Raw genomic sequence first — 23521 nt, forward strand, 5'->3', positions numbered from 1 at the left:
TTGATCCACCGGAGTGCGCAGCCCCGCCCCTCCAGAGCACTGCTTTACTGCGTTATATCCGAATTCGTGTTCTAGCGGGTAGCGCTATATCGAGGTAGAGGTGTATATCAAACCCAATCAAAAGCATTCGTCTTATCATGCACCTAATTGTCATCATCCCATTCCCTGAATGAGAGTAGCTGTAAAAAGAATGCAAAGTCCAGGGAATATCGCACATACTCAGCAGAAGAAAAAATATAAAATGAAACCAAAATGCCATTAAGGATTCAACTTAAAAGTCACCGACACAAAATGCAGAATTAAGAAGATCCCCACTCTGGAAACACTTGAAGATAATGCCCTAAATCCTTCGGAACCCATTCATCAGCATGACCTCAGTAGTCATTTCATCTATAACTTCCATCACAGGTCTGTTGGACTTCCACATTCATGACCTGACTGTTATTGCAAAGAGTAAAATGTACAGTAATTGGTAGGCAAAAATTGCTGGGTGTAACAAAGATCTAATATCATCAAAACAGTTATACAGGACCAGAAATTTGGAAGGATCATTTACCACAAGGGCTTATTCATTTCATGTAAATGTGTCCGCTCACCAGTGCTGGGGTCCTTAGACTACACATTTTATTTTTGCTGTCATCTTATTAACACTAAAACCAACTCAAGTTTTTTTTACAAAAGCAATTCCTGAACGAGTAAAGACAGAGGTATTGCATGTACAGTAATAATGATGATGATAATGTCTAGCTCTTACAGAGCAGTTTTCATCAGTAGATCTCTAAGAGCTTTAGAAAAGAAGTCAGAATCATTATCCCCATTTTACATATGGGGAAACTGAGGCACGGGGCGGGGAAGTGACTTGCTCAGGGGCAACTTCTTGCCAGTGCAGTAATGATCATAACAGCTGGAGTTTGTAGACTAAGTTGTAATGACTAATTTATTCACCACTTCTCCAGTGCATGAATTTGTCTGCAAAAAGCTCACGAGTTTCTCAGATTTCTTAATTATTCGAATTACTCTGAGAAACAATGTCTGTGGTCTTGTAGCTTGCTCACAAGCAGTTTTCAAAAGAGGAGCTGTTTGGACGTCACATGGTTTGTTTCTGCTTCCCAGTGGGATAAGCATGACTCTTAGAACCATGTTCGTATGGAAATTGCTCGAGAGTAGCATCTAGGCGCTCCACCTAAGGGACCCATTGTGCTAGGCTCTGAAAGTATCCTCCAGAGACAGTCCCTGCCTTGGAGCGCTTGCCATCTAAATGCACAAGACAAACAAAGGGCGGGGCAGCGAGCAAAGACACAGGGTGGTGAAGTGATGTGCCTAAGGGCACACCGCTGCCCAGTGGCAGAGCTGGGAACAGACTAGAGAGGTGAAATCCTGGCTCCACTGAAATCAATGGAAAAACTGCCGGATCTCCTGAGTCCCAGTCTAGCATCCAATCCACTTGACCACACTGCCTCTCAGGTGGCGGGTGCAAATGCTGGAGATTCTGAATTTGAAATTTTCTTTCTGGGACTAGTCTCCTCTATAGCCTTAAAATGTGCTGCTTCTGCAACTATCCCTGCCTCTAAATGAATTCCCTAGAATATTCACCGAAAGCAAACACCAGAGGGGCACGGGCACCGTGGAAGTGAAGTCGCTTAAAAATTCAAACACGTATTTGCAGAAAAATGTTGGCAGTGTTTGCACTGCTCTGATAATAGCGTTGATACACCTGGCTCTTTTACGCCAAACAATGCACTGGAGTGATCCCCATTCCTCAGCAGAGTCCCAGGACTGGAGTATATGGGGGGGGGGGGGAAGGTGTGAACTGGACCAAGGTGCATTAGTAAAATAGGCTATAGGAGCTTTTACAGCTGCCGACGTCACTGGTTCTGAACAAAAACTGCCCATCTGTTTACTTTTGTAATAAACCAACCTTCCATCACCCTTCAAAAATAATCAAGCAACAATGAATAGCTGGTAGGAACAGATGCGACTCTCAGCTGCTTAACAGCAGAGGGTTTGAAACTGGACTCAGAGAAAGGGCAGAGGGTCAGATGTTCAAGAAAGAGAAGAGATTGAAGGAAAGAATGGAAATTTTGAACTCCACCTTGGCTATGTCTGTGACATCATGTTGCAACGTATTGTAATAGCACTAATACGGGGGTTGTCTAACTTTTGTCCTGGTGACGCTTTTCACATAGCCAGCCTCTGAGTGCGACCCTCCTTATAAATGAAAAAGACTTTTTAATATAGTTAACACCATTATAAATGCTGGAAGTAAAGCGGGGTTTGGGGTGGAGGCTGATAGCTCGCGACCCCCCATGTAATAACCTTGTGACCCCCTGAGGGGTCCCAACCCCCCAGTTTGAGAACCCCTGCACTAATAGCAATAATATTTTGCTCTTGTACTGAATCTTCCATTGGAGGATCTTGGATTGTTCTAACACTATTTATTAGTTAAGCCTCAAGACGCTGCTATAGGAGTAGGTTATGATCAGTTATTGTATCCATTTTATAGATGGTAAACTAAGGCACAGAGGGGTTAAATGACTTCCCCGAGGTGACATAAAAAGCTATGAGCCAGGAATAGAACACAGGAGTCCTGACTCCAAGGCCCATCACACTCTCTTCGTATGGAAGACTCTTCATGCAATATAGCATCAATGTACTGTATTAAACTCCATTATAATGGTTATATCCTGAGGAACACTTTGAAGAAATTTGCTGACTTCTTCATGTGTGAGTCAAATGGAAATGTACAGAGGATTTTTTAATACGCTTTTGTTCTTTCAATTAAAAATAAAAAAAGTTTCCAACACATATCCCTGGCCCAGTTGCCCAGGAATGTATTTAATCAGCTGTTGCATAAAGATAACTGGCCGTGACCCATTCCCTTTCTGATGTGGCATGGTGCTCAGTGAATGGGTGTGTCCATTTTAGTCTGCGAGCCCATGAGAAAGAATGAAAAGTTTGTCTAAAGCTTGAAAGGAGATCTGAGAATTTCTTGTCTCATTGAAAGGCGAGTTGTTTACCACAGACAAATTGGAGAGCAACACCCCGATTCAGCTCAGCAAGCTCATTTCACTGGCTACAACATTTCTGCAAGGGGAGTTTTTGTATTAATTGTTACCAGATCAGCAACCCACGGAATGAATTCATTTACAGTCTTGGCTTCAGTTCCCCCATGGCTGGAAGCCTTCTCCATAGCCCCGCAGAGAATGGACACAGTTCAGAGCGGGAAGAATTCCAGTGATAAATAGCGTGGATGCAGTCACAGAGAGCTAAACATTATACACTGCGAACAAACAGACTGAAAGTGGAGAGCTGGCTAAAACATTTCGGAGTCTTTCTCTCAACATGTACAGCACAGCTTCTTTCCCTCAGCCTGCTGAATGATTAAATATGGCATATTTTGCAGGGAAGACTGCCCCCAGAGCAATGGACTCTCTTTTGCTATGTCCATCAGTTTGTTAGAAGGTTTCCACAGTGTGTTTGAACATTGTCCAGAGGGTTACAAAAAGACACCGGCAATGAAATGCCAGTCCACACAACAGCTTGTGGTTTAATTTGCACTAAGTGGCTCACAGCAGGACCATGAGTGCATTAACTCTCCAGTCCCCACCCCTCGGGTCACACCCACACAGCATAAATTATTTTTGTTGGGTTTGGTACTACCATTGTTTCATGCCCTTGGCATTTCATGAAGGAGCAGGGGGGAAAAGTTTGGGAGTGGAAAGCCTAGAAGGTGGACAACTTGAAGTCTGTGAAAGAAGCTTTTAAGGGCAGTGGGACCTTCCATATCAAAACAGCAGAAGACAACACCAAAAGTATGTCACAATGAAGACCAGCCAAGCAAAGGAGATGAGGCACACAGGGTAGCTTCATGTATGGACCATGATGGGGAGTCTCTGTCCCCAGAAGTGGATTGAGCCTGTATTAGAACATTCCTCCTGTTCAGGATAGCATTCTTGGACTGACTCAGCAAAGCAAAGTGTAGTGAATCAACTTAGAAAGAAGCCCTTTCAAGAGATAATATCTCATTCTCCAGGGTGTAAGCTGATCACCAGCTGAGGTCAGGTAGGGGCTTTCTTCTCACACCTCCAGGGTAGAGCAATGCATCAATGGGGATTTTGTACCTTCCTCGGTTGAAGATTTCAGCCAATGGTAAAAGCAAACAAACAAACAAAACCCAGCAGAGTCTGCATTTCAACATAATTTGTTTAGTTTGTGAGACTTATTGGTGGCTTATTTGCTTACTTTGGCATTCTACGGGATGAGGTCACAGTTCTTGATTTTATGAGAATAATTCCAATAGGCAGATGGAAATCAGCCTGCATCGGATGGATAAACCGGATGAGGGGAATGGGCTAGAAAAAAGAAGATGTGACTCCACACAAGCATTTGTAGTGATTTTACATGCCAATAATGAATCTCAGCTCTAGTCCAGAACCACCGAGAGTCTCTTCTCAGGAGAGGATCAGAAATGACTTTCACAGGGCTCAGATGGACAGAATTTAGGTGCACTGCCAGGACTGACTGAGCTCTGAAGCATGTTGGCTGTAGCAGGGGTGCTAACAACCCCATCACATTCGTGATCACTGGATTCACCCAATGACATTAACACAGACAATTGTACCTTGGCAAATGAAGTACCTCAGAGTGAGAATGGCTGAGGCACTGGGCTGGGACTCAGGAGCTCTGGGTTCAGTTCGTCGCTCTGCTACAGTCTTGGGCCAGTCACTTACTTTCTCTGGGTCTACATTGCAATAGGACACCCATGGCTGGCCCGTGTCAGCGGACATACCCTGAGTTCCCCGTTAGTACAATGGGGATCATAATCCTTCCCTCTCCTATCCTTTGTCGTCTTTATTTAGCTCTTTGGGACCAGGACTGTCTCTTTGTGTTTATACAGTGCCTACTACAATAAAGCCCTGACCTTAGCTGGGACATCTAGCTGCTACTGCAATACAAAGAATAATACTTGAGCCAGGTGTTCTCATCCACATAGGGGCTGATTCTGCTCCTACTGAAGTTCATGGAAGCAGGAATGGAATATCTACCACACGTAGATTCATCTATTCCATCATGATCATCTAGTCTGACCTCCTGTATAACACAGGCCCGAGAACTTTCCCAGAATAACCCCTTTTGAACTACAGCCTGTCTTTAAAAAAAATCTAATCTTGATTTAAAAATTTCCAGTGATGGAGACTCCACCACGACCCTTGGTAAATTGTTCCAGTGGTTAATTACTCTCACTGTTAAAAATTTACACCTGATTTTCAGTCTGAATTTGTCTTCAACATCCAGCCTTTGGATCATGTTACACCTCTGTCTGCTAGGCTGAAGAGCCCCTTATTCAATATTTGAAGCCCATGTAGATATTTATAGAGTGTAGTCAAGTCACCCCTTAGCCTTCTCTTTGCTACGATAAATAGATTGAGCCCTTTGAGTCTATCACTGTAAGGCAGGTTTTCTAATCCTTTAATCATTCTCAGGGCTCTTCTCTGAACTCTCTTCAATTTATCAACATCCTTCTTGAATTGTGGCCACCAGATCTGGACACAGGATGCCAGCAGCAGTTACACCAGTGCCAAATACAGAGGTAAAATAACCTGTCTACTACTCGAGATTCCCCTGCTTATGCATCCAAGGATTGCATTAGCCCCTTTGAGCACAGAATTGCACGGGGAGCTCCTGATCCGCTGATTATCCACCATGACCCCTAAATCTTTTCTTAGAGTCACTGCTGGTGTGTCCTGATAGCGTTACCTATGCTCTTGTTGTTAACACAGATATTTTCAATTCTAGGTCCAAAAAAGAAAGAGAGAATGCTATAAAGGTTTTGTTGATCATATCCTCGTTATGGAAGACAGTGGAAACACTCCCACCAACTTCAAGGATGTTTGTGTGTGTGGAGTGAGGGGGATTCACTTTGGCTAAGTACAAAAGTTTTTAGGTCTATTTGAACCTCCTGAACTTGATTCTCTTCTTACATGGTTGTAAATCAGGAGGAACTCCACTGAAGTTAAGGGACAAAGTTTTCCTCTGGATGTCATTCTAAAAGACACACACATATTCTACCACAGGTTATTAGACTTCATGCAGAAATCACTGGGTGAGATGTTACAGTCTGTGTTATGCAGGAGATCAGACTAGGTGATCATAATCATGCCTTCCGGCCTGAAAAATCAACGTATAACTCCTCTAGTATCAATAGAGTGATGCCAACCTCAAATCTGGCCCAATGGAGTTACACCTGGTGTGAACTCACTGTAAGTGAAGCTTCTTGAGTCTGCAAAACTGAGTTGGAAAACGCTTAAGAAATTACTTTCTGCTGAACTTTCTGGCACTTCCTCGTAGAACCATGTAAATCCCAGTTGTTTTGGCAAAGCAAACTGGTTAGTTTTTGTTGGCCCAGGTTCACATCCCCATGAGCATTACTCAGTATTTGGGATCTCAGTGCAACAGGGTATGCAGAATTCTTCTTTCTGCTTCCAGCTGAGCTGAGAGCCCATGGTGCTCTGGCACCGCCCTTTCAGAAATTGCTGGCACCCTACAGTGCACGCTGCAGCCACAACAATGCAAAATAAGGAGCAATGGCAACAAGTGGAACAAATTGTTTCAAACCACAAAAACAATCACTTTGAATTTTGGGAAGAAGTTGATTTTATCTGCACTGATACATCTGTCCCGCGTTGGTAATGACTTCCTGATGTATGACGTTATTAACACGTTGGGTTTTTATGTAATGACTAAATCTAAATTAAATCTAAATCTAAATTAAGATAAACTACAGCCTCGGTGAAATGCCGTGGTGGAACACACTCAACCTTAGAGCCCACTCTTGCCTCCAGCACTTCCTGGCTGCCTCTGCCTCTAGGTCTTCTTGGGCCAAGTCACAAAGTTCACACCCCTTCTGGAATATCACAACCAAGTCCAAACGGACCTGAATAATTCTGCTGCCCCTCTGGGCTACTGAACGTGTCTATTTCTAATTACAAACCTTATTTCAGGGCTTCCTGGGGAGGAGCCTGTGCTGTTACATCCCAGCTCTGGGATTCTCTCTGCCAGAGGGACCTGCCTGTTCTGCAGTCCCTCCTTCAACTGAGCTCCTTCAGTCTACTTACTGTGGCTTAGCTCCGCCCCCTCTGGCCAGGAGACAATTAGGGTATGGCTACACTGCAATTAGACACCTGAGACTGGCCTGTGCCAGCTGACTCAGCCTGAGCCCATGAGCCCAAGGGGCTGTTTAACTGCAGCGTAGCTGTTCAGGCGTGGACTGGTGTCTGGGCTCTAGGACCCTGTGAGGTGAAAGGGCCCCAGAGCTTGGGCTGCAGCTGGAGTTCAAACGTCTACATCACGTCTACCATGATTTTTTCCTATTTTTTTTCAGTTGTTTTTCTCCCCTTTCGCTCATCCCCATATTGCCCCCCTTTCAGAGAGTTCAGTCCAGTGTTTGTAGTTACACCTCCTTGTACCATCCAACATATTTCTTCTCTCTCCTAAGTGTTTACACCCTTAAAATATTTGTAGCCTGCTGTCATGTTCTCTCCCGCTAGCTTGCCTTTCTGACCCAAGCTATACATTTAAGCTTTATTCATCCTGCCTCATAAATCAATCCCTGATCGTTTTTTTGTGACTCTCATGAGCTGCATGACACATTTCAGGGTTTGCTACTTCTCTCAGTTAAACCAGGGTGAGTCTGGAATAATCTCCACTGTAGTCAAAGGAGTTATACCATCATGAGAAGAGAATTAAGCCTCTGGGTTCGTTTGATTACTAAAGAGACATACAAAGATGGAGGATGCTTCGCCTGGTCTTTTACTCAGAGAGTGTAAAGATCCAGGTCAGATGGTGATTCTGGACTGCAGACAAGAATTAAATGACTGAGTTCAAATCACAACTTTGACATGCTTCCAGCTTTTATCAGATGGTTCCACTCAGCGTTTGGCACAGCGGATGCAAAAGAAGGGCCAGGAAAAAGCAATCAAGCAATAAAAGTCGTCTAAGCACACTAGCAAAAGGAGAAGGGTCCCTGTCTGTATGAGCCATTTCAAAGCAGGTATTACGATATCCTCCCCACAATCTTCAGCCAGTGGCTGGCGACCCAGTGGGGGAGAAAGCTGTCTGATTGCTGGGTTCTTCCTATGTCAGAGGTACTTTAATTTTTGTCTTCTTATGTTGTGCCTGAGCAATGTCTGCAGAATTTTTAATTGCTAAGAAAACCCCAACCTCGCCTTCTCTCCTGCCACATCAGATTGCATTGCAAACAGCCTGTCTAGGAGATGGAAGGGTAAAATATCACATCTGGTGGCATGGATACCATGCTAGCAATTCATGGTGGTCACAGATTCTCCTCTCTGAGTTTCAGCTTTCGCTTTGTTCTTATACCCTGGGTTTATCCATAGGTTTTCCTTGCGGGGAGGTGTCCTAGAAAATGTACAGAATCACTTGAATACTGAAAGACCAGAGCAGCAGCTCTGTTGACTTCAATGCTGATTTACACCAGCTGAGAACTGGGCTAAACCATTGGATGGTTGAGCTTAGAGAGGGAGAGGGGTGGGGATAAGGAAAGTACGTGTTGGGATTGTACCTGAGCAGCACTGGGATTGTACCTGAACTCTAGGGCTTGAGAAGGAGTCCCCTGAATCTCTCAGCATTATGTCAGTCATAAGTGAAGGATGGAGTCCTTCTCCAGTAATTAGTCCTGGGAGCCTAATTCCAGCCACGGGGAGAGGTCTGGGTGAATGACTGGGGTGAGGTGGGGCAGAGCAAAGAGAGGACTACATGGGAGACTCATGGCTGTAATGAAGGGAAGCTGAAGTTGACAGACAGACAGAGAGAGGATCCCAAAAATGGAGAGAGGGCTGTGAGCGGAAAGGGCTTGGAGGTGTGGCGTGAGAAGGCCTGCCACAATAAAGAGGGTTTGCAAGCAGAGGGAGGGAGGTGGTGGGCACAGAGGAGGAGCCAGGGTAGCAGAGGCAGGACCCTGAACATTTGTCTTACACTGGCCATTAGCAACAAGTGCTCTTGGATGCATCAGATTTTTATTTCTAACTGTTGATAAATGGCAATTTTACCTTACACACGCACACACAGAAAAATAAAAAGCACATTCTGCCACGCCTCGCTGCAACCTCTTAGCTGCCACCTGCAGAAAACATTGCACCAGCTAGTGGGGGCAGCTACTAATCTTCACCCAAAGCTACTAAACTAAGCCATAAAACAGTATTGTCCCTTACTTATGTGACTCCTTCATGCTTCACAGTTCAATGCCAAGTATTCAGTGTCTGAAATTAGAGCTGTTTTGGTTAGTTTTTATTAAATACAAAGGTCACATGGTAATATTTATGTTCCCCGATTGGCTGAACTTCACTCGTAGACTCGGGTTTCCAGTGCAAATGCTCAGGTTCACGAGTTCAGTCTTCACTTTCCATCAATACACTCTGAAAATTTGCTCCTTCCATAAATATTCCTTCCAGGAAATTCATCCCCTAGAATATTCTCAATACAAGTCTCATCCAAAGCCCACTAAAGGTCTCCCAGTGACCTCAGTGGGCTCTCAATGACTTCATTTTTAATAGGCCCAAAGTGAACACTATCCAAGTGAAATTTTTGCAAAGAGTGGAAAATGTGCAGTGTTTGCCCAGCTCAATTCTATGTTGGTCTGTATCCTGTCCTCATCATTGTCATATCTGAGTGCCTTCCAGTAGCCCATTAAACAGCATGACTAACTAGGTGTTACCATCCTACAGCGGTTCCATCATTTGTATGAAAAGAATTGGTAGGTCCCTGTCTACTTTCCAGTTAGCATAAGAACATATGGATCAGACCGATGGTCCATCCAGTCCTATTTCCGACACTAGATGCTCTAGATGCTTCAGAGAAAGATGCAAGAAACCTCCCATTAGGCAGATGTGGGATAATCTGTGCTGCCCTGACCACATGCGCACATTACGTCTCCTCTTAATCATTGATAGTTAGAAATAGGCTTATGCCCTGAAGCATGAGGTTTGAGATCTAGTCCAGAATTTGCTAGCATTCACTGTTCTAACTCTGGATATTCTGGTTCACCATATAAAGGTCCATACAAATTTCCACATCATGAAACCACCACTATAAACAGCCCGTTGTCAACTTAAATGTGCAAGGAAACTAAACCATCCTCAAAGCCCCAGAGGTGGTCTACAATCGCGTTGTTGTACTTTTACTGGGCATAAACAGTGGACTATCTGGCAAGCACTATAAACAACATTTAAGATGTGGTGGTGTTAATTTAAAGTCATGCCTCCAAAAGGGTTATGTTTTGGGCCACTTATTCATTAACCTAAAACACGCCCGACGCTCTAGGAGACTAGAAACTCATGAACATTAGGGACATGGGACATAGGTTTGGGAAAAGCTTCTGGGTCATTGGATCAAGTATCCCGCTACCACAAGCAACCCCATCATATAATCTTCAGAAGCATTCACTTCAAGAAAGGACCTTTTGGAGCCAATTAAAGGATTCTCATTCTAAATGCTGTTTTTCTTCCTTTGAGAACTGGCAATGATATGTTTCCATTTTAAAATATACTGAGACCTTTAAGGCACGTGCTGAGCCCTCAAAACTAAAACCATTCCATTTCCCCCTAAGATTAGAGTAAGATCCTAACTATATTCAGAGCAGCTATTTTCATTTAGATATTTAGAATGGCACTTGGTTCAAGAGATAGAAGAGTGCAGTTTCAAGTCACAGATGCCGGGAAGCCTGACAGATGCCACATACAACAAAAAAAGCCAAAGAGATACCGATGAGCATATCGGATGCCAATTGCATCTCATTATCAGTGTCACTTAGTTGGCTGTCATATGGGCTCTTTTACGTTAACTCCAAGAGAAGGATAATGAGGAACTCGAATGTGATGAATTTTTCAAAGGTTTTTTTTAAAAATATTTAAATAGATTAAAATGATGATCTGGTAAAATTGGATCATTGCTGCAGGCACTTAATAAAAACAAACTTGATACAAGGACTTAAGAATAAATAAAAGCAATCAGCCCCTTTGAGCTGAAAGGTGGGTCATGAGATCTGTGAGGCCACAATGGAGCGTGCTGGGCTTTCAATTGAATCATGGGAGAGAGGCTGGGTTGGATCAGTGCAGAACTGCTGCTTTGTTTGCAAATCTAGAGGATGTATGATTTTTGTCAGTGGCCCTTCGATTTCTTCCCCCGCCCCCACAGATCTTGAGGAAGACGATCCCTGCATATGAAGTTCTCACTGAATTAGAGAACAAAAATGGCACGGCATAAACTTCACAAGCACTTGCCTGACCCAACTCTCATTTCAATTTTAAATGCAATGACGGTGTTCCTTATAGATTTACACCATCCCTTTTGAAAATAGACACAACATGGCATGTTTGCTAGAAGCCCACACGTGCTTGTTCATGTCCTCTGTTTCATGTGGCCCTTCTGGCAATAGGAAGTGTGACTTGGCACCCAGATCCTATGGTTTGGGTGGATAGAGGAATACTCCAATAAGAATAAATCCAAGTGCTGATAACCCCAGGTGTGCAGAGGGCCATCACAAGGCCTATGCAGCATCGGAATCCTCAAATTAGGGATTAAGCAGAGTACAGTGGGAGTAAGAGGGGCAGAATCTGGTCCTCTCTGAGTAACACAATCTGTGGTTGAAATTACTCACAAAGGCAGTGTTGGAGTCAGTCACCAAAATGATGTCGTTTGGAGAGGAACATTTGGGTCATTATGTTTTTTAAAGAAAGTTGCACTTAATAAAGACAGATGTAAACTGAGAAAAAAAAGCTCAAAACAGCACCAAACCCGGTCATGCTTCATTGATTGATGGACCAGCAGATATCCTGGTCTTTGGGTTTAACATTTGTGTGGTTCGTGAAGGATTGAGATGGTTGCACTTCCTCCATTCAGCTGCAAAGTCAGTGTCCTGCATGCAGCAACAGAGAAATGAAATCACGTTCACTTTCCCTACTCTGTTATGAGTTACTCCAGAACATCAGCGCCTGCAAACATGGCCAAATAACACACAGCAGTTCCCACCTTTGTGGCACGGGTGAGGGGTGTATTGGGCGTGGGCTGATCTCTGTAATATTCATTCCACTTTGCTCCACATTTTCTGGAGGGTGGACTTTAGCGACAGTCCAAAGGGTGAGAGTTCATCCCAGTAAGTCATTTATCCTTCCTTAAAGCATCACAGATGTTTAATATTTCTATTCCTTGGTCGAGAGAGAGAGAGAAAAGAGACACAGAGAATGCAGTACTTTTTTTCCCTTTCTGCCCATCTGTTTCCCCCATAATTCAAGATAAAATGGAGGTGCTGGTGAGAATAGAAATAAGCTTATTTACTGGTGTGATACTTTCTAGTGAAAGACTAAGACCTCTTACTAAGAGTTGCTCTTTCAGGGAGATGGCTTTCCAAAGAGCCGTTCTTGCTATCAACATTGTTATTGTCCTTAATAGGTTTATAGCGTCTGGCACTAATTGCACCCTACCTGGCAAGCAGTTGCTAATCATACCCCTTTTTTTTTTTTTTTTTTTGGAGGGACAGCATGATTTTGACTTGTAAGTTTAGGTTGGAGGTTTTGAAATAGCTTTTGTAGCCCAGACAACATAATATTGCATCACAAGACGATACAACTTCATCACATCATGATGCCTGAGTTTGTCCAGGAAGCGAACAGTTAAAGATGGCGACTATCAGTCTTGTCAAACAGGCTGGCTGAAAAGTGCCCTGTTTTCTCCTAGTGTCTGGGCCACACTGACAATAAGAGTCTCCTACAGTTAGCAGCTAATTGTATTGCTCCTTTAGCTCAAGCAGATGCTTCCTCTTCTTCTCCCAATCCTCCCAGGTTCTGTCCATGCTGATGACTTATAGTCGAGTTTGTTACACTTGCACTGCTGGTGCTGGTCCTGGAGCTGAGATGGGAATCTGTATGACGGGGGCATAAAGGGCTCAGCATTAGGCACTGGCGATGTTGGAGATCTAGACCTGAATACTGCAAACAGCCCCATCTTTACAATGGAACAAGCAAAACCCCCAGAACTGAATATCCCTCAACCTTTGGGCGGGTCAGAATCAAAATCTGGACCCAACACCAACTTTTGCAACTTAAGCCCATCTCTAGTTTTATGTTTGCTGCTTACTGCTGTAGTGAGAGCAGCATGGGGGCGGGGGGTGAGGCAGAAGTGCAGACTTGCCTGACTCACCCATTTCAGAGTCTTTTAGTTATTACTGCTGTGGTGTACTCAGATACCAGTACAGAGTCACCAAGCCGATGTAAGAAGGGTAGGGCCTGATTCTACCAGCAGCTGGGTGCTTAACACCCTCCACTAACACTGATCCAGCAAGGTGCTGAGCAACCTTTGCTCCCACTGAAGCCAAACTTGCTGGGTCAAGCAAGATAGAGTCCAAACCACCTCCCTCTCTTCATTAACCCCCTCCTTATGACTCTCCTCTCCTGCAGAATCCACACGGAATGAGTCAGCAATTACAGTTACCGTGATCAGCGCTTGTATAGCTATGCACCGCTGCCTCCTTGACACATAGACTAAGATGTCCCCCAGGGCATCTCCCTGAAATCTATCTGCCTCAGGATTCATACCCGACTCATCACTCAAGTATCTGAGCCTAGTATAGGCGTATTGCGGTCAGCTGTAGTCTACTCCAAGTAAAGCATTCCTTAGTTCTCTCTGTTCTTCCCTGGAATGGGAGGACCAGCACGTTCAGTTTTGTGTTTGTTAAGAAGTCCTATTGGGAAAGCACTCTGTGTCTGTCTCTGATCAGCAGCATTTCAGCCCTAATGAAATTGCCACAGTGGTGGTTTGGATGCAGATGTCTTAGATGTTGGACTAGTCATCGGTGGAGATGGACCGTCTGGAAAAAAGAAGAAAACCCAGCAACCACAAGGAGAAGGAATTTGCTTTTTCTTGAAGGGTACATTCTTATCATTATGCCAGCCAAAGGTGTACATAAATTCTTGGTAACTGCCATGGTAATCATTTGATGTGTATAGGGTTTTTCGGGCTAAAGCATAATTACAGCTAATTGCTCTTTGATTTTTGTTCCTGTTTATAACTGTGACGGGTTGGATCACAGAAACCCTCTTGGGAGCTGCCACCCGATTTGCCCAGACTACTTCTACCCCTGCTTTCCCTGCCAGCTCGGGACTCCAGCACCCTGTCTTGCTGAGCCAGACACTCCCATCTGCTCCAACAAAGACCCAGGGTCTGAATTACTTGCCCCAAAGCTGCAGGTTTATCTGAAAGCAGCTCACAGAAGTGTGCTTGTCTTTAACACTCCGATGCCCAACTCCCAATGGGGTCTAAACCCAAATAAATCCGTTTTACCCTGTATAAAGCTTATACGGGGTAAACTCATAAATTGTTCGCCCTCTATAACATTGATAGAGAGATATGGACAGTTGTTTGCTCCCCCAGGTATTAATACATACTCTGAGTTAATTAATAAGTAAAAAGTGATGTTATTAGATACAGAAAGTAGGATTTAAGTGGTTCCAAGTAGTAACAGACAGAACAAAGTAAGTCACCAAGCAAAATAAAATAAAATGCACAAATCTATGTCTAATCAAACTGAATACAGATAATCTCACCCTCAGAGATGCTTCAGTAAGGTTTTTTTTCAGACTGGACACCTTCCAGGCCTGGGCACAATTCTTTCCCCTGGTACAGCTCTTGTTCCAGCTCAGGTGGTAGCTAGGGGACTCTTCATGATGGCTCCTCTCGTCTCTTTGTTCTGTTCCACCCCCTTATATATCTTTTGCATAAGGTGGGAATCCTTTGTCCCTCTCTGGGTTCCCACCCCCTCCTTCTCAATGGAAAGACACCAGGTTAAAGATGGATTCCAGTTCAGGTGACATGATCACATGTCACTGCAAGACTTCATTGCCCACTTGCCAGCAGACAGGTATACAGGAAGACTTACAGGTAAACAGAGCCATCTGCAGACAATTGTCCTGGTTAATGGGAGTCATTAAGACTCCAAACCACCATTAATGGCCCACACTTTGCATAATTACAATAGGCCCTCAGAGTTATATTTCAGATTTCTAGTTTCAGATACAAGAGTGGTACATTTATACAAATAGGATGACCACACTCAGTAGATTATAAGCTTTGTAATGATACCTTACAAGAGACCTTTTGCATGAAGCATATTCCAGTTACATTATATTCAATCATTAGCATATTTTTATAAAACCATGTAGACTGCAACGTCACAATGTGTGTAGGGTTTTTCGGGCTAAAGCATAATTACAGCTAAGTGCTCTTTGATTTTTGTTCCTGTTTATACAGCCATTGAAGGAATTGCTGAAATTTGTAACTCATTCTGAAAAAGATCCTTTTGCAGCCCTCAGAGTTTATGAATAGTCTTTAGCTCTCCAGCTGTTCTTAAGAAAGCCACTGTCAAGATAAAGATCAGTGCGGGCAAACCTCACAGAGTCTGATGTTTCACCAATGTTGGGAGCGGTATTTAGGTTTGCCAAATCAGCTGGAATTAGCAAAGATTTTGCTTGTTAGTTTTTAAAATAAATCCCCCATGGTTAAAGTTGCCAATTTTGTTGGACGTATTCCTGGAGGTTTCATCACATGACATAATCTTTAATTAAAGATTAATCTTTAATTCCTGAAGACTCCAGGACAATCCTGGAGGGTTGGCAACCCCGCCCATGCTGGGGAATTGGGAGCCAGATTTATGCAAGGACGTGGCAGGATGCAAACCACGAACAGGAAATAGTACTTCGAACTAGGAGAAAGCCTGTATTAGGAAGAGAAAAGAACACCCCAATCATTAGACTATCAAGAGTGGGTGGCCCATGGGTATGATTTATACAGACAGAGCTGGTCGTCAATTTTTTAACTAAAAATATCTACCCTAATGTGTAGAGAGGTACAGGGCTATGAGCTGAATGCCCCCCTCTGCTTTCCAGTGTGGAGGGCTCTGCATTTCTTTGGGAGCTTTGATCGCTGCATGGCAGTGGAGGAAGAATGCCAGATTGTGGAGCACCGGCTCATTCTTCCTGAAACCCTCAGATGGCGTCCCAAGTGGCATCACAGGCAGCACAAGGTTTTTCAGATGGGGCTGAGCCCTTTCTTTGTGACCCTCTGCATTAATGATTGGCCAGGTTTTTGTCTGGAAATCTTATCAGGCATTGAGCTAACCGGGCTGGAGCTCTGCATAGAAATAGGGCAGAGCAATACATCTCCCATTTCTCTGTGACCCTCGTACTGTATCCTCATCTCCATCCAGGGCTCCGTCTCCCGGTCTATGTCTCTGCTCCAGGGGAATTTCTTCTCCTCATGTCTTGTGATAATATTTGGGGCTGACCATCAGGAACAAGGAAACAGACTTATACTGCTGGACAGCTGTTCAATTCTACAGGGACAGGGCGCCGAACATTCACCCCAGTAGCTTGGCGGAGGCGCGTGTGCACTCGGTGGGCGACAATCTGTAGGAAGGCTGGCTGGGAGAGAGCCAGGGAGAGACTTTTATGACTCCTTTAAACACATCCTGGAAATGGAGCTAGCTGAGCGCATTACAGAGCCCGCATGGCATCATTTAAATGCAATGTTCCACTAGGAAAAGGAGAGGCCGTGGTTCAGGAAAACGGTAATAGCCTCATTCCTGAGCACTGTCTCCTTCAGGAGGCACCAAGCCACATGAAAGCAATGTCTTGAATGTGGTTAGCCATGAGCTATCACTTCAGCCCCTCGTGAGCCACAGGCAGTATTTGCAATTGAGTGTAATCACAGAAAATGAGGAAGATTATACTACGGCGTGAATGGATGGAAAGGGAGGGCTGGTACCACTGGAAGCCTTCACGCTGGAAAATGGTGAGGCTTGTTTGCTTTTTTCCCCTCCTCTTTCCTCATTTGGCTTCTGACTTTGCTGCTTGAAGCCAAATTAGCTCATGGTCTGAGGCTCCAGCAGTGAACATAAGCAGAGGTCTGAGTTGCAACTGGCTAGAAATAGAAGCAGAATTAGAACTGGTCAAGCAAGAAACATCTCTAGGGCACAGGCACTTGCACAACCATGGACTCATATGTAAGTGTGATGGTTTCACACACGACAGATAAGCTATGGCTGCTACTTACAACCACTCCAAAGACTCCAGAATTGGGGGTTCATGTTTCCTCACCGGTGGATTACGATATGTTTCAGTGGCAAACTGGGCCTGATCATTTAAGGACCAACCTGATTCCTTGCCCAGACATCAGACAATCACAGCCAATTGTTCATTACACAATGGTACGCAATTCCCGACAAAACTTGTAGAGGGACCCTTCCATGGCTCATGCCGAAGCTGTCAGTCTGGTATCTTACAGCAACACTACGTGAATTACAGTTTTTAAGACATTTTTTTTAAAAAAAAAAAAGCAGGATGGATGTTCCCACTGAGGCAAACTGATGAAACAAAAGCAAATAAAACCAATGAAGATTCAAATGTAAGGCAGTTTACTTTCCCTTTAGAAATGCGGTGGTAATCCCAGCTCATATGGAAGGCGGTTGCAATAATATGAAAAAAAAAAACCCAAAACCAACTCAGCGGATTATCAGAGGTGCTGGACACCCACAAATCTGATTGAAGTGACTGGCGGCAGCTGGTGCTCAGCACTTTTGAACACAGCCAGCGAATAGTTCCTTCATTTGAACCCGCTGGGAAATCCTTAAGCCTGAATTTATAGCATCCACCAGTTGGTGCCCTCCTGACAATCAACGGACTCAGTTGTGGGCTTGGCTACGAACGAGTGATCACTGGATTACAAAGTCCCCAGGGGGTTAAAACGCACCTTAGCGTGTCCGTTGATTGAGGGACATAACACCGGATTGATCACTCAAGTGTAGACAGCCCAAAATCGGTTTCTACCTCACCTGGCCCAATCCTGCATGGGGCTGAGCATTCAGTGGAAGCTAAAGGTGCTTAGCATCTCAAAGGAAAGCTTCCCAAATGATCCCTTTTAGAGTGTGTTTATACTCCAATCTACAGTGTGACGGCAGCTCTGGTAGACATACCTGTGCTAGCTTTACCTGCACTAGTGTTGCTAAAAATAGCAGTGTAGACGCGGCAGCCTGGCCAGAATTCACGTTGCTGACACCCTCCCTGCTGCATCTGCACACCTTGGACTGGAGTATAGACCCTTAGACATTGTCTGATCCAGAAGGACAAAGACAGAAGAGGAGGCCCCTGCCACCTGCTGGCTCACAGAAAACAGCATTAACAGAACTCCAAAGGGACCATGGTGCAATTGTCTCCGCCGAAGAGGTGGCCTGCCACTGTCCGTATGTATAATAACATGAAAGAGACGGCAAATCAGGCTTTCTTTGGAGTGCACTGTCATTCTGGATTCTCTGCTGCACCGGGTCTAATGGCCTGGCTATTTCCATGGAAAGGCCTTGTCTTGCAGGCGTGTGTGCAGAGGTGTGAGGAGCAGGGAAAGAACGCACAACGCAGGTAGTACTGCCCGCTAGCTGTGCCGAGTTGCTGGACTCCAAAGGGAGTTAATGAGGAACAAGAGCTGGGAAAAGAAATCTTGCGCAGCGAGTCTGAAAACTGAGAAAGAAAATGAAGTGCGGGGGGAACCCCACAGCAAAGTGGTTTGCATCCAGAACACGAGACCATCCGGGCTGTCTCATGACTCAGCGAGAGCCGACTTTGAACTAGGTTTTGGGTCCACTGCTTAATTGTGTCTCCGTCCTTTGGGCCATTGAGAAGAACCTGAGACGACAGCAGGTATGAGTCACCGTTCCAACTCTACCGTTACGTAGATATAAATGGGTCACTGTTGCGCCCTAAGCAGATGACTAACCAAAGGAACTCTTCCTAGTCATGCCATCACTAGAGAACCTTTCAAACCCATTTGAGGAATTCTCCTGCTGTGCCACCAAATGATGGGTGGAAATGATGAGTGGGGGCCCTGAACATCAAACCGGGACAGGTTTATTTTTGTATGTGCAGGGCATAAATCTTCTGGGCTCATCTTTCCTCCCCATCATCCTTGTCCCAGTCTCTTTGAAGCTTCTCATCATGCTGTTTCCTTGGTCAAGGGCTCATTTCAAAGGCAGACAAAAATTCACACAGCTATTGTCCTGTGGCTGTCTACATACTTCAGTCCTTTATTATCCCCAGTCCCAGCAGACAGCTGAGCAGAGAGCTCAGAATTGCATCTGCAAACAGACAAATTAAACTTCCAACTAAAGAAAAAAGATTTTTTCCCCTTTAGTGAAATACTCTTTAAAAAAGCCTTAAATATTCGAAACTCAAAGACATCTGGGTTTCCAAGCCTCAGGAAATTACAAGTCCCATTCTGGAAATAAAATACATGTTTGTCCATATATCACATTAATTAAAAGCCATAATATGGAAAGAAGGACCATAAAACGTTTTCCTGATGGCTGGCAGATTTGCATAGCAATTTCTTCTGTTTAACCATAGCATAACTATTATTATTATTATTTAAAGGAAGATCATATTTTCCTTCCTCTTCAATCCAATGCAGTGGAGAAATGTGCTCCTCTGAGATTAAAAGGAATAAGCAGTCTCTCAAGGATTTAATAACCATTTACACTTTCATTGTCTCTCATCAGAGGAATACAAAGCATTTTATAAATACCGACTAGTGATTTGGGCATGAAATGATTATTTGTCATCCGGCCCTAGATACTGAATTTTAACATTAGTAATTTACTAAAACAAGTGCCAATGAGATTAAAAAGAGAGCTAAACTTTTGCCACTCAGAGATGTGCACTGGGGACACCCTGTATCCATTGTCTTCCAGACAAATTCACGTCGGCATCTGTAGGACAGTCATTGGGATGGAAGAAGGAGATGATATGTTCTCAGTGCTGAAATTTGTGCTGTATTGTAACAGAGTCCCAAACTATGTTTCTGCATTCCTGGTGAACAAGCAAAATGATGGAAATGCCACATCAGAAACATTCCAGCTACTGGAGAAAAGGATTTGGTTGACTGGGAAAACTGCAGATTTTAGTTGTTGGTGGGTTCTGCATTTTTTCCTAGTGAGGTACAGCACATGGAAAACCATCATATAGTATGTGGTCAGCATTCTTGCCATAAACAGAGCAGTTGCACATTGTTAAAACATTATTAGTTTAGCTACTATTGGGGAGGTTGTCTTAGCCCCTTCCAATAGGACTAGAACAAATAGCTAGTGACTGCAGTAATGCTCAACTCGAAATACGTTTGCATTAATTTATGACACTTCTATAACATGTACTGTCTAACATCTGTCCTTCCCCAATGCTAGAGAAAAAAATGAGAGCAGTTATGCCTCATCAGAAGATATCCCTAGCAACTGGAGACGTGTTTGAGTTGTGAAGGAGATAATTACTCTGATATGAAGATTTTCCCAACGTTCAGAACGTGTCTCAATCCAGGATGTTGTTTCAGTCCTTCCTAGACCAACGGGTCAGCTGCAAAATTATATTAAATTAAATCTGAGCATTTCAGAGCAGGCCTGAAAAAATATATATATTCATTTCCACCATGTACTCAATTCCCGTCCACTGTTATCACCTGAGTCTGCATAGGGCTGGCCCAGTGATTGTGGGGTGGGTCAGTGAGATAATTATGAGACAAAATTTACTGATGTATTTTCCCTGTGCGTATCTAAGTCTTTATCCTCCTTTCCTGGGATCCTAATGCAGAGAAAAACTCTGGTCCAGTAGTTTAGCTGTTAACTTGGAAGACCCACATTCAGTTCCCTGCTCTGTGACAGTCGTGTGTGACTTCAGGCAAGTCACTTATCCGCTCTGTGCCGGACGTTCCTCTCCCTAAAATGGGGTAACAGCATGTCCCCACTTCCCAGAAGCATTTTGAGGCTAAACACATGGCACAGGGATGGGAGGCAGATAAGTACCTTCAATAGTCAGAAATGCAGCCATTTCCTTTCCACATCAAATCACACTGGGGTTGCCTGACTTTCTCCAAAACAAGAGCAATAGCTTAACAGTTAGGTCACATGATATTTCATGCAACCAGAAAGGAGGCAAATTGAGGCGGCCATGTTTTTATTGGTTCACTCACACTTACATGATGACCCTGTTCCTCCGTCCCTTACAATGGACAACGCTGGACTCCATCTCTATCAAGTCTTTAGACTATGAAAGCGTTTGGAAGTGGAGTGAATGATGAGATATATTTAAGACACGGCCAGCCCAAAGGGACAAGAGACAAAGTGCAAGTTGAAACTTTAAAAGGGAGAGGCAGAAAACGTAATGGCGCACTGGTCTTGTGGACCACCAGGAAGCAATCCAGCAGATTAACTGACACAGATCTAGGCACTCTATCGTGAGTCTCCACTGTCTTGTCCGCTCATACAATGCTAACTGATAAACAGCGTTACTCGTTGCCTGAACTGACCCTGCTTGTACCTGGAAATAATAAAACAAACAGGCCACAGATGGTAAAGAAACTGTTATTTTACATCCTTCTGTGTAATCCAGTCTCTGCCACTCAGCATCGTCTTGTTCACATGTCCCCACGGCGTAGCTGGTAAGACCCACAGAGGCCTAAAATGTGGCCTGCGACTGTCCCCTCTGTAAAGCTGTGCTGTAACGTTAGGAAAAGCAGTGGAAAGCGTTCGCTATCCTCAGTTACACCAAAGAGACATTTATGTACCCATTGCCGTTCCATTACAGTGAATAGGTTCAGCGAACAGAGATCATCTGCTGAGCTGTCTACTCATTAGGAAGATATACAAGGGATTGACCATTCATGTAGGCAATCAAGCCTTAAAGGTACAGCACTACTATATATTAAAGGCTATCCAGAACATTGCACACAGCCTTGCCATATCTTAGCTATGGAGGTGGGAGACTAAGGTGTCTAACAGGGAGAATCCAAGCCTGCTTTTCCCCTCAAATGGCTCCCTGGGTGCCTTAAGTTTTTGCTTGTTCAACTTTTGTTTCCCAGTGCATTATCCTCCGCTTCTATTAAACCATCTCTCATTAGTCCCTACAGTAGCAGAAGGGGCCGACGTTGTTCCATTGGTGGGCTCATGGAAGAAACAATTTCCATCTGTCTGTCACCACAGATATGACTGCAAGCAAATATTATGGTGGCTTTGCATGTTTAGCTTTGCTGGAGAACAGTGTTTTCGAACGAAGGGGTCCCGATCCTGCACAATGTTTAGCACCTCCTGCCAAGTCAATGTTCAGGATGGCAAAGTCAGTGGGAGCTAAGGGTGCTCAGCACCTTTCAGGAATAGACTCATGGCGAGTAGCCAATCTGGCCCTGCTGTTGCAAACCAAAATGACCCACTGGTCCCAGCACTTGTGGTATATCATAAAGCTGGTGACACGGAACATATGGAGCTGTGTGTTGCAACATACATTTTCGAAAAGCCATTTCATGCATTCCATAGCACCAAGTAATTCATTGGAAATATTTCAGGCTTTGGGATGTTCCTATAAACGCAACTTCTCTCTTTTTTTCTTTTACTTCTTGTACCAGGAGTTTGTTTCCCTTCCTTCTACAGAAGCCTAAAATGTTCCTTAAGATCCCCAGCCCTGCATTAAAGCACCATCCTTTGCTTTTATTTAGCTTTCAAGACAGTGCCAGTCCACTTCAGAAAACCCTGCTACTTATTCTGTCTAACAATCCATTGAGATCCCTGCCACGGTGCCCTGGGAGACCTTGTCTGCACAGATGGGTACAGATGTCTCTTTCCCCTTAGCAAAACACCCAGGACAGCTCAGCCATTGTAGGGGAGTAGTAGCAATCTTGTACAGGCTGCCCTTTGCACATGGCAACAACCCAAAGGACAAGCTAGCTCCATTCCTTGGACACTAGGACCTATTTAATTGAGGCAGAGGGAATGAACAGTGTACCAGGTCTAGCTTTTATATTTTTGCTAAAATTGCCCTAAGTCCTTTAAATAACACATAGCCAGAGAGGGCCAGAAAGTGCCTTGATTTCACATCTCATTTCAAGCACGGTACTGCAAAGGGCTCTTCATCCCATCCCCCAGAGTAAGGACTTGCAGTTCGTAACTAAAACCAAAGCTACAGACTCCCCCTTGGACTCAGACAGACAGAGACATCCAGAATGGAGTTTGGATTTCGAACACTCCATAGTTAGAGATCTGGGGGTTGGTTTATTCTAGCTCCAGTTTTATCTTAAATGCCAATTGAAGGTAAAGTGTTTCTTGACTCAGACTACCAGGAAAATCCAGTGTGACCATTTCTTCCAGAGAGCAACAGGCATGGAAACTGGACAGTGAATTTAATTTATGTTGTGAGAATACCTTTGTACAGAAAACCTCTATTTCAAGATCGTATTAACAGTGTTGGAGTGTCCTTCCGTTTGTTCTGGTGGAAAGTAACTATAAATCAAACAGGCTTCTGGGATGATTAAGAAACCTCCATTCAACTTGACTCACAGTCTAAAAATGTGCTTTGTTGAATAGCTGTGGCTGCATCATGTAGGTGCTGTGAAGCGAACAGAACAGCAGGACTCTCTTCTCCTGGCAGGAGTT

The sequence above is a fragment of the Terrapene carolina genome, unplaced genomic scaffold, assembly GCF_002925995.2.
Source record: "Terrapene carolina triunguis isolate 2854851 unplaced genomic scaffold, T_m_triunguis-2.0 Scaffold238, whole genome shotgun sequence".
Taxonomy (NCBI): Eukaryota; Metazoa; Chordata; order Testudines; family Emydidae; genus Terrapene; species Terrapene triunguis.